We start from the raw sequence: 15046 nt of genomic DNA on the forward strand, positions 1-15046 counted from the left end.
TCCGAAGATTACTACAATCCCATTAATATTACCTGCCTGACACTTAATTCTCCCCACAAAAGTTCCTGAAATAGAGAAATTATTATTTCAAACTACTCTTAAATATTCCACATGCATACCATGTCTCCACTCTTTCGTCATTACGGAGCGCAACTAAAACAGGTCTTAACAGCACAAGATCCAGCGGCAGAGTGCTGAAACATGGCCGTTCTCTAGGTCATCTCGCACCTCTGTCGAGGTGGGGGAAGACCATGCTACCGTATTGGTCAGCCACATTTCAGGCGCTCAAAGCTCAGGTAAATTTCATCTCTTTGGTCCCACCAAAGGTGGCCAAAGGATCGACTCAAAGATGATCATATATTCACATTCACTATCTGCGGTTAGCAGACGACCATACATTCATTCATTTCACAGATCTCACCAAACTGAATGTAGGGATTTACTTTGTGGGAGTGCACATGTGATCAATTAAATAAATAAATTGTCATTCTTTCCCACACTGGTATCCGGCTTCGCTGTATAAATTGAAATTGAGTTATTTTACAAAAACAATGTGTTGTTCTGACAAAAATAATGAAGTATGTTGTACCTATTTTCAATGTCGGGCGGTACTGTACCCTTTCAGTACAACTGTAGTAGGCGTGGGCTTCGTGTCTATCTTGGCCACAATAATGCGTTCACTATGCTGTTTGTAGTAGCTTACCCGCAGTCTTATTTTTTATTCATTCTTAAACCTACTCCTGTATTACCCCTATTTGATTTTGTGTTTGTAACCCTGTATTCACCTGACCAAAAGTCTTGTTCCTCCTGCCACCGAACTTCGCTAATTCCCACTATATCTAACTTTAACCTATCCATTTCCCTTTTCAAATTTTCTGATCTACCTGCCCGGTTAAGGGATCTGACATTCCACGCTCCGATCCGTAGAACGCCAGTTTTCTTTTTCCTGATAACGACGTCCTTCTGAGTAGTCCCCGCCCGGAGATTCGAATGGGGGACTATTTTACCTCCGGAATATTTTACCCAAGAGGACGCCATCATCATTTATCCATACAGTAAAGCTGCATGCCCTCGGGAAAAATTACGGCCGTAGTTTCCCCTTGCTTTCAGCCGTTCGCAGTACCAGCACAGCAAGGCCGTTTTGGTTAATGTTGCAAGGCCAGGTTGGTCAATCATCCAGACTGTTGCCCCTGCAACTACTGAAAAGGCTGCTGCCCCTCTTCAGGAACCACACGTTTGTCTGGCCTCTCAACAGATACCCCTCCGTTGTGGTTGCACCTACAGCATGGCCATCTGTATCGCTGAGGCACGCAAGCCTCCCCACCAACGCCAAGGTCCATGGTTCATGGTAAATTGTCTTATGGAGCACAAAATGTGATTCCTCTGAAAAGGATAGCTGCCTCCACTCAGTGAACGTCCAGTTATGGTGTTGATATGCAAATTCCAGCTTTCATCGTTGATGAACACCAGTCAGCATAGATGCATGAAACAGGCACCTGCTACAGATGCCCATGCATAGCTCATGTTATCTACGGTCTGTGGTACACACACTTGCCTCGGCGTCAGTTTTGGATAGCACCGTTCTGCCAAGCACACTGAATACTGTAACCACTGTGAACAGTTTACAAACTTAGCCATTTAAGAAATGCTTCCACTTGGCCCAAAATACAATAATCATGCCCTTTTGGACTTGAGATAAATCGCTCCATTTCCACGTTACGACAATGACTACACTGTTTTCCATGTTACCGTGACACGCTTCATATACCCTCCACTGGTAGTGCTGTCACCTGCCTCTGTGATTTGTTATTGCCCATTGACGCTGAACATACTGTATGCAACTTCTCTCTCTGTCTCTCTTTCTCTCTCCCTCCCTTCCTCCCTTCCTCTCCCTCTCTGTTTCTCACATACACACACACTCTCTTTCTCCAGTGGATAGTGTTAGTATGACAGGGTTTCAGTGCTGCCATCACAAATTATCTGCTTGATACGATACAGATCGAATTTCAGTTTGGGCTACAGTATGAACAACATGTCCCCTCAGACTGAAAAGTAACCTGACACACCAGATGAGGAGCATCATCAACTGCACCACCATATGGGCATGCTAGGTAATTATCAACCTTAATGGCCCATGTAGCAGCACATAGCGTGTCCTTAGCCCACCCTAAAGTTACACCTAAATCTATACGGTATGCATACTTTTTGGATCGTGAACCTACAAACACCACAAATTGCAACTCATTCACATCACCTTTCATCAAACTAATAACGTTGTTGGAGGCTTTAAATGCAACAATTTATCAGTTTTGTATCCAGGCATGTTGAATGTATTGGTATGGCATCTCATCATCTCACATGGATCACAGTCCTTCAATCAGCAAATGAAACTGTCTGCATCCATATATAGCAACGCCGAGTCTTCAGAATGAGTTCTCACAAACTCATAATGAAAACAGTACATGTGGAGCTTGGATAGGTCCGCTACACACATACCAACATATATAGGTTTTGTGAACTTCGACATCTCCAGAGCCACAAATGGGTAGCGGGGGCCGTGTGGAAGGGACTGGGCGGTTTTTTAGGTTAGAGGGCTTCAGGGAACCACAGAAATGGCGTCCGTCTAATAGGGGGCAGGTAAAACACAGTAAGTTAGTTGTAGAAACCATTGATATTTTAGTTGTAAATTGTCGTAGCTGTGTTGGGAAAGAACCAGAGCTCCCAGCCCTAATAGAAAGCACTGAAGCTCAACTAGTTATAAGTACAGAAAGCTGGCCAAAGCAGGAAATAAGTTCAGCAGAATTTTTTTCAAACGATCTAACCGTGTTCAGAAAGGATAGATTTAATAAAATTGGTGGTGGAGTATTTATTGCTGTGAGAAGTAGTTTGCCCTGTAGTGAAATTGAAGTAGATAATTTTTGCGAAGTAGTATGGGTAGAGGTTATGCTTGACAATCGGACTAAACTATTAATTGGGTCGTTCACCGACCCCCCGACTCAGAAGATATAGTTGCTGAGCAGTTCAAAGAAAACTTGAGTCTCATTTCAAAAAGGTACCTCATACAATTATAGTCGGTGGTGACTTTAATCTACCGTCGATATGCTGGAAAAATTTACGTTTGCAGCCGGCGGCAGACATAAAACGTCATCTGAAATTGTATTGAATGCTTTCTCAGAAAATAATTTCGAAGAATTAGTTCATGAGCCCACTCGAATCGTAAATGGTTGCGAAAGCACACTTGACCTCTTAGCAACAAATAATCCTGGACAAATAGTGAGTATCGTGACGGATACAGGGATTAGCGACCACAAGGCAGTAGCTGCTAGGCTGAATACCTCAACTCCTACAACCATCAAAAAGAAACGCAAAGTATATCTATTTTAAAAAGCTGATAATAATGCTCTTAACACCGTTTAAGAGACAGTCTGCACTCCTTCCGACCTGATCATGTAAGCGTGGAAAAGTTGTGGAATGATTTCAAAGAGATAGTATCGACAGCAATTTGATAGATACATACCACATAAGTTAATAATTGTTGGTAATGATCACACATGGTACACAAAACGAGTCAGATCACTGTTGTAGAAACAGCGAAAAAAGCATGCCAAATTTAAAAGAACGCAAAATCCCGAAGACTGGCAAAGTTTTGCAGAAGTTCGAAATATAGCGCTTACTTCAATGCGAGATGCTTTTAATTTCCACAACGAAACTCTGTCTCGAAATATGGCAGAAAACCCAAAGAGATTCTGGTCATACATAAAGCACACCAGTGGCAAGACGCAGTCAATACCTTCACTGCACGATAACAACGGTGAAGTCGCTGATGACAGTGCCACTAAAGCAGAGTTATTAAACACGATTTTTCGAAACTCCTTCCCCAAAGAAGACGAAGTAAATATTCCTGAATTCAAATCAAGAATAACTACCAAGATGAGAAACATAGAAATATATATCCTCGGTGTCGCAAAGCAGCTTAAATCACTTAATAAAAGCAAGGCTTCTGGTCCAGATTGTATAATAGTCCGGCGATACAATAGCTCCACATTTAGCAACTATGTAAAACTCACAGAAAGATCCGTACCTAAAGACTGGAAAATTGCTCAAGCCACACCAAAACCCAAAAATGGAAGCAGGAGTAATCCGTTGAATTACAGGCCCATATCACTAACGTCGATTTGCAGTATGATTTTGGAACGTACACTGTATTCGAACGTTATTAAGTACCTCGAAGAAAACGATTTATTGACACGTGGTCAGCACAGATTCAGAAAATATTGTTCCGCGAAACACAGCTAGCCCTTTATACTCATGAAGTAATGAGTCCTATCGACAGGGGATGTCAAATTGATTCCATATTTTTAGATTTCCAGATGGCTTTCGACACCGTTCCTCACAAGCGTCTTCTAACCAAACTGCGTGCCTACGGTGTATCGCCTCAGATGTGCGACTGTATTCGTGATTTCCTGTCTGAAAGGTCACAATTCGTAGTAATAGACGGAAAGTCATCGAGTAGAGCAGAAATAATATCCGGCGTTCCCCAAGGAAGTGTTATAGGCCCTCTATCGTTCCTGATCTATATTAACGACATAGGAGATAATCTGCGTAGCCCTTTTAGATTGTTTGCAGATTATGCTGTCGTTTACCGCCTTGTAAAGTCATCAGATGACCAAAACTAATTCCAAAATGAGTTAGATAAGATATCTGTATGATGCGAAAAGCGGCAATTGACCCTGAATAAAGAAAAGTGTGAAGTTATTCACATGATTACTAAAAGAAATCCGCTAAATTTTGATTACTCGATAAGTCACACAAATCTGAAGGCTGCAAATTAAACTAAATTCTTAGGGATTACAATTACAAATACCCTAAATTTGAACGATCATATAGATAATGTTGTGGGTAGAGCCAACCAAAGATTGCGATTCATTGGCAGAACACTTAGAAGGTGCAACAGGTCTACTAAAGAGACCGCTTCCACCACGCTTGACTGCCCTCTTTTCGAGTATTGCTGTACGGCGTGGAATATTGTTCAAGTGTGTGGAACCCGTAACACATAAGACTCGCAGTGGATATTGAACGTGTACAGAGAAGGGCAGCACGAAAGGTCACATGTTTGTTTGATTAGTGGGAGAGCGTCACATTGAGACTGAAGGAACGGAACTCGAAACTCATGAAGACAGACATCCAGAGAAGTTTCAAGAACAGGCTTTAAATGATGACTCTAGGAATACTACAACCCCACTACGTATCGCTCACATAGTGATCGTGAGAATAAGATTAAAATAAGTCATTCTTCCCGTGACCCATGCGTGAAAGGAACAGGAAGACACCCTAATAACTGGTACAGTGGGACGTACTCTCTGCCAAGTACCTCACGGTTGTTTGCAGATTATGTGGAACAAATACTACTCAACCACAACATTATTGCACTTGGCTGTTAACGGAAACACGCGGTGACATTAACAGTAAACAAGTGCTGGAGAAGTAAGAAAATGTATCGTACTGTCAATGCTTTCAGACCAGTTTTGAATATACTATTAACATAGATTATACGCTGACTCACCATAAGCCGACCGAATCGCCTTCACTCCCAGGTGCCAACAATATAATGGCCGACTCACACAAAATGAGGTCCCAGCAGGAAAGCAAAAAAAGCTGTAAAAGCCATCTGAAAGTAGATTTGTAGCAAATCCGAAACCGGTAATAGGTGGAATTAAATAAAATTTTTTGCAACATTCTTGCGGCTGATTGCTGCTTAAATTACAAACCATATACATGTACTGCAGCCACGTTTTTCAACACGTCAACTTTTGACAAGCTAACGAAAAATTGACAGATAGCAGGAATATGTCATTCTCCAGAGACCCTACTATACCATTAATGAGCTTGTAAACATAAGTTAGTAGTTACCTCTGTGAATGTGAGTGAGTAGCATATGAATTATTTTCAAAGTAATATGTGTAACTGTTGTAGAAATGAGACACTGTACATCATTGATATGATGCATGACACATTGATGACTACTGTTATATCTGAGAGATGTGGTAACACACTTTTTGTCATTACCGCCCACATCGTTGTTGAGCATTCTGCATGAACTTTAACAAGAACAAACAAACAGCAAATAATACCATTTGATATATGTGATAATTATTATGCTGTAACAAACGAAGAGAAATAAGTGGAAAATTGTGGCTTTAAAAATATCAAAGAAAGTATGTTTGTATCAAAGTACCCATGAGATTTGTCTTGACGGTAAGTTTAATATTGATTTTCCGTAATTCCCTATAATGTTATTTAAAATTACGGCTTTCCTTAGGTCAGCCTGTGCTCCTTGTGTATCTGACAAGCCCACTTTTAACGTAAAATGGAATGTGCTAAAAAGAAAAAGTATCTAATTCTCGGCCAAAACCATAACTTATTTAAGTCACAGCTTCTAAGTGATGCAGAGAATCATGACCGGTTTTAGCTGTTAGAGGTCAGCTTCACATTTGGACTGGTTGGTTATAGTGTAACGTGCCACATTCGTTACCATATACCACACTTTGACGTAATGATCACTTGTATCATTCCACAGCTGTGAATAAAGCAAAGAAAAATCAGCTTTAAGTCATAGACACTTGCTGTGTATCTGGAAAACAAATTATCTGGCATTACAAACAATGATTGGAAAAGTACAAAGTCCAACAAAAAGAAGTAGAAGGATTTAAATGTTCAGCAAACTACACTACTGGCCATTAAAATTGCTACACCAAGAAGAAAGCAGATGATAAACGGGTATTCATTGTACAAATATATTATACTAGAATTGACATGTGATTACTTTTTCACGCAATTTGTGTGCATAGATCCTGAGAAACCAATACCCAGAACAACCACCTCTGGCCGTAATAACGGCCTTGATACGCCTGGGCATTGAGTCAAACAGAGCCTGGATGGCGTGTACAGGTACAGCGGCCCATGCAGCTTCAACACGATGCCACAGTTCATCAAGAGTAGTGACTGGCGTATTGTGACGAGCCAGTTGCTCGGCCACCATTGACCAGATGTTTTCAGTTGGTGAGAGATCTGGTGAATGTGCTGGCCAGGGCAGCAGTCGAACATTTTCTTTATGTAGAAAGCCCCGTACAGGACCTGCAACATGCGGTGGTGCATTATCCTGCTGAAATGTAGGGTTTCGCGGGGTTCGAATGAAGGGTAGAGCCACGGGTCGTAACACATCTGAAATGTAACGCCCACTGTTCAAAGTGGCATCAACGCGAACAAGAGGTGACCGAGACGTGTAACCAATGGCACCCCATATTATCACGCCGGGTGATACGCCAGTATGGCGATGACGAATACACGCTTCCAATGTGCGTTCACCGCGATGTCGCCAAACACGGATGCGACCATTATGATGCTGTACACAGAACCTGGATTCATCCGAAAAAATGACGTTTTGCCATTCGTGCACCCAGGCTCGTCGTTGAGTACACCATCACAGGTGCTCCTGCTGTAATGCAGCGTCAAGGGTAACCGCAGCCATGGTCTCCGAGCTGATAGTCCATGCTGCTGCAGACGTCGTCTTACTGTTCGTGCTGATAGTTGTTGTCTTGCAAACGTCCCCATGTGTTGACTCAGGGATCGAGACGCGGCTGCACGATCCGTTACAGCCATGCGGATAAGATGCCTGTCATCTCGACTGCTAGTGATACGAGGCCGTTGGGATCCAGCACGGCGTTCCGTATTACCCTCCTGAACCCACTGATTCTAAATTCTGCCAACAGTCATTGGATCTCGATCAACGCGACCAACAATGTTGCTATACGATAAACCGATATCGCGATAGGCTACAATCCGACCTTTATCAATGTCGGAAACGTGATGGTACGCATTTCTTCTCCTTACACGAGGCATCACAACAACGTTTCACCAGGCAACGCCGGCCAACTGCTGTTTGTGTATGAGAAATCGGTTGGAAACTTTCCGCATGTCAGCACGTTGTAGAAATCGGTTGGAAACTTTCCGCATGTCAGCACGTTGTAGGTGTCGCCACCGGCGCCAACCTTGTGTGAGTGCTCTGAAAAGCTAATCATTTGCATATCACAGCATCTTCTTCCTGTCGGTTAAATTTTGCGTCTGTAGCATGTCATCTTCGTGGTGTAGCAATTTTAATGGCCAGTAGTGTAGATAAAGAGGCAGTAGCATCGTATCTCCGCAAGATACCCTGAAACGTGTAGCTCCGGAGAGGAGCTTGCAGGACTGTGGCTCATGTTTGGAAGAATGGTTTACGATGCACTGGATGTCCAGGTTGAACATGAATAAAACCGACAAACTGCAGGGACGAATTTATGACTGGAAATGAAGGGAAAAAGGTGCTATGAACATGTGTCCGGAAGTGCATCGTTGCCACTGTAGATGGCGCTGACGAATGACGGTTCCTCTTTCCCCCCGCCGTGTGTTCCTTGTGTGTTGCAGGCTGTATCATTGACGAAGCGTAAAGTAAGCAGTAGAATGGTCCGATATTTGTGTCGGGAGCAATCTGAGATGGTGTTTGTACAGCCAAGCAGATGGAAACGGTAGAGAGGCAGCACGGCTGTACCAACACAAGTACCCTCACAGACACCAACCACAGTACACAACATTTCAAGGCCTGTTGGGGCGTTTGTGTGATCATGGGCCCTTCCAGATAGACGAACGTGCAGGGAGGCGGCGGACTGCGCGTACACCAGATTTGGAGGACCGTGTTCTGCAGGATATTGAGACGAACTGTAGTACAAACTGCAGGCAAGTGCCCCGCCAACATGGTGTAAGCCAAAGAACGATTATGTGTATCCTGCAAGATAGCCACTTTGAACATCTGTTGTGATGTGGATGCGATTCAGCTGTGTACTGTGTTCCGGGACGATTTGTTGTCGTTGCACGCGTACAGCCCACTTCCGGACACATGTTCGCAGGACCTTTCTTCTTCCATTTCCAGTCATGAATCCGTCCCTGCAGTTTGTCGGTTTTATTAATGTTGCTTCTGCTATCTACGTAGTATAACCGTTCATGTTGAGTGTGACACTGTAAATAAACTTCTAAAGTGGCAGACTACTGTGTAGTAGGTGTGAAAGCATAGTGCTACCATGGACAGGGAAGTGCTGAATGAAGCACTTTTGGCTGTCGAAAGGGCAGTGCGCGAAATCTTCATCGACTAGTGTAGCAGAATATTGTCGAAGAATCTGTCACAAAACACGAAGAAATTCTGCTCTTATCCAGAGTGATTCCGTGAGGATGTTACAAACTTGCAGGAGTGATGGAGAAGAGTAATTTTATTAATTTGACGAAAGGGACGCTGGCGTGGAAACGACCGAGACGAAATTGTTGCTATGATCGTAGGATAGACAACTTTCAGATGTAGTAGCATGGATCAAAACAAGAAGAAAAGCCCAATAAACATGGGCTCTAAAATGCATACCTTGAGAGTTATGAGCTTGTTGGTATGGGGTGCCATTGGTTACTCGCCTCGCTCACCTCTTGTACACATTGACGGCACTTTGAACAGTGGACGTTACATTTCAGATGTGTTACGACCCGTGGATCTACCCTTCATTCGATCCCCGCGAAACCCTACATTTCAGCAGGATAATGCACGACCGTATTTTGCAGGTTCTGTACGGGCCTTTCTGGATACAGAAAATGTTCGACTGCTGCCCTAGCCAGCACATTCTCCAGATCTCTCACCAATTGAAAACGTCTGGTCAATGGTGGCCGAGCAACTGGCTCGTCACAATACGCCAGTCACTACTCTTGATGAACTGTGGCATCGTGTTGAAGCTGCATTGGCCGCTGTACCTGTACACGCCATCCAGGCTCTGTTTGACTCAATGCCCAGGCGTATCAAGGCCGTTATTACGGCCAGAGGTGATTGTTCCGGGTACTGATTTCTCAGGATCTATGCACCCAAATTGCGTGAAAATGTAATCACATGTCAGTTCTAGTATAATATATCTGTCCAATGGATACCTGTTTATCATCTGCATTTCTTCTTGGTGTAGCAATTTTAATGGCCAGTAGTGTATTTGCGCTTATAACTTTCGACTCAGTCATTTCCGAACGAGTGTCTCTTACCTCAGATTGATAAATTCATCCTTCTCCATCATCCCTGCAAATCTGTAACATCGTCATGGGATCACCCAGTAGATAAATGCTATTTTTGATAGCAAAGTTAGTGCCCAGACTGGACGAGGCACGAACTAAAACTGAGGGTAGAAAAGCAAAAGCAGAACTGCTGAACTCAATTTTCAAATGTTCCTTTACCAAGGAAGATGAATGATACAGATATTAGTGCCGATGATGTTGAGAAACAGTTGAAATTGCTAAAACTGATCAAAGTTCCAGTGCCCGATATATCCCTATCAGATTCTATACGGTATTTGCAACTGAGTTAGTCCCTATTTAAACCTTAATCTACTGTAGTTCCCTCGAACAAAGAACATTGTTCAGAAATTGGAGAAAAGTGCAGGTCTCACCGGTCTACAAGAACGGTAGCGGAAGTAATCTACAAAACTACCTTCCAATATGTTTCACATCCATTTATTGCGGAATCTTGCAACGTATTCTGACCTCAAAGATAATGAGGTATCTCGAACAGAGCGACTTCTTCCATACTAAACAGCATGGATTCCGCAAACAACGATTATGTGAAGCTCACCTCGCACTTTTCTCACATGACATACTGAAAGCGATGGGCTAAGGCAGTCAGTTACCGGAAGATGTAGTATTTGTTGAATTCCGAAAAGCGTTTGACCTAGTTCCACACATACGCTTATTATTGGAAGTACGATCGCTTGTGGTAACAAATAAATTTGTGACTGGACTGAGGATTACTTGGTACAGAAGACGCAGTATGCTATTTTGGAAGGAGAGGTATCGACAGATGTAGAACCAACTACGGATGTGTGTTGGGGCCCTTGCTGTTCATGTTGTATATTAATGACGTTGCAGGCAGCAATAATAGTAACCTCTCATTTTCGGAAATGACGCAGTCGTCTATAATGAAGTAGAGTCTGAAAAAAGCTGCAGAAATATTCAATCGGATTTTGATAAGAATTGGTGCAAAGATTGGCAACTTGTTTTAAATGTTCAGAATTGTAAAACTAAGCATTTCATAAAACGGAAACATGTAGTAGCCTGTGAGTAGACTATCAGTGAGCTAGAACTAGAATCGGTCAACTCATACAGATACCTGGGTGTAAAATTTGTATGGGTATGACTTAGATCGGTCACATAGGCTCAGTCGAAGGTAAGGTAAAGAAGGTGGCAGACTTCGGTTCATTGGTAGACTACTAGAGAAATGCAATCAGGCTACAAAGGAAATTGCTTACAAAACACTCGTACAATCCGCACTAGAATATTGCTCAAGTGTGTGGGAGTCATACTAAATAGGACTAACAGGGTGTACTGAACAGAAATAAGGATGGAAATGGTCACAGGTCTCTTTGACCCGTAAAAGAGTGTCACGGAATTGCTGAAGAAACTGAACTGACATATACTGGAAGGTAAATGCAAATTATTCCAAGAAAGCCTACTTACAAATATTGCAGAACCAGATTTATCTGACGACTCTAAGAATATACAGCAACCCTCTCTCTACATGTCGCTCCCCACGGGATCGTGAGGACAAGATTAGGTTAATTACAGCACGCGCAGAGACATTTAAACAGTCATTCTACCCGCGCTCCATACTTGAAAGGACGGGAAGAAGCCCTTATAACTGACACAATGTGAAGCACTCTTAGCCGTACTCTTCACAGTGACGTGCAGAGAATGTATGTAGATGTACAAACCGTTTCATCCTCTTTGCCGTCTTGCATATAAGTTATGACTTCTCATTAGTCTGGTTGATTAATTTTATGTCTCCTCTAACATTTTCTGATGATTGAAGTTCCCATTATATAAATGACCACAACCAAGAGCAGTTGTTATTTGTGACCTGTACTGTGAAGAACAAACTGTCGTCTACCTGTGCCATGAAAGCAATGATTTTCTGACGATTTTCATTGAACAGTCACCGCTTTTTTAGTCTTCGTTGTTTTGCTTTTTTATTTCCTTGGAACAAGGTCAGTTGCACCACTACTGTTGCCACATATACACAACTCCAGTTTTTCTGCCATACATATATATCTGAAAGATTTATGCGTGCTATATTTCTCTTTCTGTATCGGATCTGATTTTTTATCTATGTACAGAGTGATTATAATTGAACTTTCGCTAGTTGAAAGGACCTCCATGAATAACGAGTGATAATAGAAAATGAAACTTTTTGGAAACATTTGTAAAGCACATGCGGAAGGGAAATAAAGAAAAAACTACTGAAAGAAACATATTTGAATTTCCACATAAGAAGGTAACATTTCTTAATTGCATACCGTGATGACGTTCCAGGTTACAGACATTGCTCATAGTGGCAACCATCTGCATTCACGACAGACTGGAACCGCACTAAATATTGCTGTACTAACCTCTGTAACATCGCTGGTGGTATGTTGGCTTCCTCTCTCGCTATGCTCATTTTCAACATCCAACGTGCGTTAGTGTCTCGTTGATAAGCGCTGTCCTTCAGGTAACTCCACAGCCAGAAATCAAAAGTGATACTGATGGGCGTGCAGTTTGGAACAATCGGCGAATGATTCGATTTTTTCGAAACCTGTTACGGAGTAACCGAGTCACCTTACGATCAGTGTGAGGTAGAAAGGTACATCGTGTAACAAAACAGTTGAGTCCAAAGCACCTCCCTGCCGTAGAGCAGGGATCACATGTTGGTGAAGCAGATCACAGTAATGGTTATCGTTCACGCTGCATGGCCTAGGTTCTTGGGGTGCAAGTTTGCCTATTGTGTCCAGCATTCTCAGCCGTGGAAACAGTAACTTAGTCAACAAACTGTGGCGCAATTGGTTGTCGGCCTCTCCCAAGAGCAATTCCCAATTAATTCGAACTTCTGAATCATGTTCTTCAACCACGATACCACGATACCTTCCGTATCCTTTAATGCTTCGATACTCGCGAAGAGCAGCACTATTGTTTTTGTTTCTATACTACAGCTTAACGAGTACAGCCCTGCTCACCTTGTCCAGATCCATGTTGCCATCTGCAACTATAATGCGCACTGATGAATGATGATTGTTCCAGCCTTACTTCGCCGTACCGGCACCGGTGTCTAACGGCAAGTCATGACACTAAAACTAGCCACAACGCAAACCCTACAGCGCACAGTCTGAACTTCATTCCTGGTTGGGTACCTGTACGTTAAATAGTTTTCCGTCTACACTGCCTCAAATAGCGCAAGTTTAGTTATAACCACATCGTGGTTTTGAATAGAAAATGAAGAATGAAATGGTAGGTCTGGTACAGAAACTCTCCATATTTGCCTAAATTAGCTAACCGCGTGAAACCAAAATCATAATGGCAAATGTTTAAAGGTCAGAGGTTTAAAGCTGTCATGTAGCTACTTTTCTCCGTGATCTGATAAAAGAAAAAGAAAAAAAAAAGAGACGCTATTTACGTAACACTTCAGGAAAGTGTGTTGAGCCCCTTTCTCTTTACGTTGTTTATTAACAGTAACTTCAGACTTACCGCTAATGATGTACTGTCTAAAGGAAACTGCATAATTATCACTCACATCTTGATAAGATTGCAAAGTGGCGCAAATACTGGAAACTTGATTTAAATGTTCAGAAATATAATATTGTGCACTTTACAAAACGAAAAAAACGTAGTTTCCTGTGACTATAATATCAGTGAATCACAGTTGGAACAGATCAAAGCATAAAAATACGTGGGTGTAACAATTCGTAGGGATATGAAATGGAACGATCACATAGTATAAGTTGTAGTTAAAGCAAATGGCACGCTACAGTTCATTGGTAGACTACATACAAAACACTCGTGTGACACATCCTAGAATATTGTTCAAGTTTGTGGGACCTGTACCATGCAAGGCTAACAGGAGCTACTGAGCGGATACAAAGAAGGGCACCACTAATGGTCACAGGTTTGTTCGACCCATAGGAGAGTGTCGCGAAAATGCTGGAAGAACTGAATTGACGGACGCCTGAAGATAAACGTGAGCTATCCCGTGGAAATCTATTTAGAAAGTTTCTAGAACCAGCGTTAAATGATGGATGTATGGACATGTAACGACCCTCTGTGTATCGCTTCAACAAGACATTCACGCAATCATTTTTCCCGCGATCTATGCGTGAAGAGAGCGGGAGAAAACACTAGTAGCTGGTACAGTGGGACTCACTCTCCGCCATGCGCTTCAGGAGGATAGCACACTGTAGGTACGCGCTTCAGGAGGATAGCACACTGTAGGTACAAACTTCAGTTTACTTTTCCACTGCTTTATCTACAATTATATAGTTATTTTCTCGTTGTGTCCCAGGTATTTCTATGCAGAATATAAGTGTAAGAAATGATGTTGCAAAATTATTTTGACACATAATAAAAATAAATTAAAACTTTTCGTTAGGTTTTGAAAATTCCGTACACGAAATAGGAACTTCTTTCATGCCAACCAGACCAACTTTTACCACTAACACACATTTCTTTCGTTAAATAATACTTTATATAATCTTTGATACATTTCGAAAAGATAAAAAATACCACGGTCGAAATTAGTATGAAACATTTTACCAGTGATGCTCGTCTATTCATTAAATACGTACATAATAATACAGTAAATATAAATTCACCTGTTTGAAATGTGTATAAAAAGAATTTGAATAATTCAGGTTAAGTCCCATAAGATTTCACACATTTTTGAATAATTCAGTAATTCGTTTGGAGCGGTTTCATTGCAATACTTCTGTCCAAGCAGTACAGCATGGTATTGCTGTAGACGCCCTAAATTGATTTGGTGTAATAGCGGGATACAATGGTTAAAAGTAGATGCAGCAGTTATTAAATAAATTTTATTATTAACATAAAGATGTCAAATACTGCAGTAGTCCGTTCTTTCTCGTTGCTTTCAGGACGACTAAACGCAACTACGTGACGCCATGAATCACGTGGTACACCA

The sequence above is a fragment of the Schistocerca nitens genome, chromosome 2, assembly GCF_023898315.1.
Source record: "Schistocerca nitens isolate TAMUIC-IGC-003100 chromosome 2, iqSchNite1.1, whole genome shotgun sequence".
Taxonomy (NCBI): Eukaryota; Metazoa; Arthropoda; class Insecta; order Orthoptera; family Acrididae; genus Schistocerca; species Schistocerca nitens.